General features: G+C 37.5%; 1 long non-coding RNA gene across 1 annotated transcript in view; it reads right to left on the reverse strand.

Moving 5' to 3' along the window:
* Positions 1–1,326: 1,326 nt before the first annotated feature.
* Positions 1,327–2,579, reverse strand: part of LOC103370116 (uncharacterized) — a 1,993-nt gene continuing 740 nt past the window's right edge. The window contains exon 3 of the long non-coding RNA XR_520874.1: positions 1,327–2,092. This is a non-coding gene — a long non-coding RNA (uncharacterized LOC103370116). The remainder of the gene's footprint in view (positions 2,093–2,579) is intronic.

The following is a 2,579-nucleotide window of genomic DNA, read 5'->3' on the forward strand; positions in this document are numbered from 1 at the left end:
AACGTTTGAGCAACTCTTACAGAACGTTTTGTTGCTGTGCTCCGATTGTGAGGTTCTGTGTATTCTGTGGCTGCAGAGAACCTTCAGCAGTCGAACGCCGCCACCTTCTGGACGACTGCAGGCATCGCTCACATGATGTGCACAGAAATAAATCACCAGCATTTTCTCACTTTAGGGCAGGAGTGTCGAACTCCGGTCGTGGAGGGCCGCAATCCTGCAAGTTTTAGATGTTTCCGTCTTCCAACACCCCTGATTCAAATGATCAGGATCGTTCTCAGACTTCTGCAGAGCTTGATGATGAGCTGATCATTTGAATCGGGTGTGTTGGAAGAAGGAAACATCTAAAACATGCAGGATTGCGGCCCTTGAGGACTGGAGTTTGACACCCCTGCTTTAGGGGAACTGAGTTGGACGCCAGAGGAAGTGCAGCGATGCATCTTTATTTCTTTGAGTAGATTTTTGTCCTCCATCACATCTCTGAAGCAGAAATATTCAAGTGAACACAACCTGCTTAAGACAAATTTGAAGAATCATTATCTTTGAAACCTGCCACAGCTTCAACCACACCAGAGGCCTGACTTTGTCTACTTTGCTTCCTTTCTCACAAAAAGACCTGATCTTCACCTCTACACACACACACACACACACACACACCACACACACACAGCATATGTAGTTTCTAATTTCTTTTTTAACTGATGCAAAGAAACTGGAAGTCAACAAATCCCATAACATGGCTGCAGGTTAGCATCATATTATTTAGCTTCGTTAGCAAACACTGAGTCATTTACAATTTACATGTTCAGAAAAAATACAAAAAAAATATTTGCCATTTATCCCCAATTGATGAACTTTCCAACCATGCAGAAAAATAAAATATGCAAAAATGTTGTTTCAGGAAAAAACAAATTAGGTTGGAGAAATAGGATTTAAAAGTCCATAAAGCATTTCTAATACGTATGAAAATATTCATAGAAAATACAAATAATACTAAAATGCCCCAAAATATAACATATCCAAAAGCTATTACCATTTCTGTCAACATTAATACAGATTTAGAAATCAGCGAATATACTCAAAAATATTAATAAAATATCAGAAACATATCAATATCTCTGTCCATGTCTCCAAAATAATAATGAAATATCCAAAAATATAATTCAAATGTCAAAAAAAATATTGATAAAAATGTCCAAACCATATGTTTATGTCTGTAAGTATTAATTAAATGTCAGAACTGCATATATACCTATGTACATATATATGTGTATATATATATATATATCATTTGTCTTTTTTGGGGAAAAAAGATTTTGCTGTTGCATGAAGTTAAATTTACTCCTCTACACGGATTTGTGAGATTCCTCGGTTGTATCATAGACGACATAAAGAAAAAGTGACGTTTGCATCATGTCACAACATCTTCAGTCGCAGTTGTTAGAAAATCTGAGTACATAAAACCAGTTTGAATTATCCTGAGAGACTTTGCAGTGTGAACTTTACACCTTTACCTTTCTAAACAAGTAAAACAATACACTTTACCAGAATTACAATAACAGTGTATCAATAAAATATTTAAATGATGACTCAGATTTATTCCAACTTGGGGTAATTCCCATGAATGTGGTTGTTGTGGTTCTGTGGGTCACGCTAACTTTGCATTCTTTGCTGTAGAGGGGTAACAAAATCCAGAGTATTGGGGCCATAAGGGGTTTTACGTGACTTCTTATTTCTGTGAACCTTGAACGTTATTATAATCCACAGAGCCACATTATTGGGAGTACAGCCAAAGAGTACAACCAAATTGAAATACGGCGGGTTTTTTTTTCATAGACGTTAAAGTGAATTAGCAACTGTTTTGACCCACTGCACAGTTATGAAATAAAGAAGTCATAAAATCTCAAGACATGTAAAGCAAGAGCAGAGAAGGAGGTGAAGCTCCTCCGATGCTGTTGGTGGACGTCACATCCATCTGAAGTGAGGAGTAGAGGACGTTATCTACGTCACCACAGGGGGCGCTGTTCAGAGAGGAGGCAGCAACGTTGGAAAAATCCACCTCAGAGTAATCGAGTTTACTGGAGTCGTCTTCAGTCTGGAGGAAAACAAGAAGATCAAAGTTGAGACTTTTATTTTGAATGTAAATTCACTTTTTCGTGTTCAAACTATACAACATCTACAGAGACGCTCAGAAAAGTTGTTTTTTATTGCACACATTAATCAAAATGTAAAAACACACATTTAATGTATCAAACCTCCACTAAACTACTTAGGTTCAATCTTGTTCTGTCCATTCTCCAGTTGTAATATACATCTCTATGCTGACGACACCATGTCGTACTTTAGTGCTGATAATGTACATTTTGATGTCAAAGCCCTTCAGCACTGCTTTGCTGTCATTTCAAACCAAGTCAAATCAAGTGTGTGACGTCCTCTGAAGTTTCTGCAGGAAGGTTCTGGTACATACTGATGTATATTTGCATCTGCATCTATGTTAAGCAGGAAGTAGGAAGAAACTGTCGCTTTATCACCACCAGAAAACGTCAATGTGTTTATATCCTGATTTAATCCCACTCAGTGCA

Source organism: Stegastes partitus, unplaced genomic scaffold, assembly GCF_000690725.1.
Source record: "Stegastes partitus isolate 25-593 unplaced genomic scaffold, Stegastes_partitus-1.0.2 Scaffold1373, whole genome shotgun sequence".
In the NCBI taxonomy this organism is placed as follows: Eukaryota; Metazoa; Chordata; class Actinopteri; family Pomacentridae; genus Stegastes; species Stegastes partitus.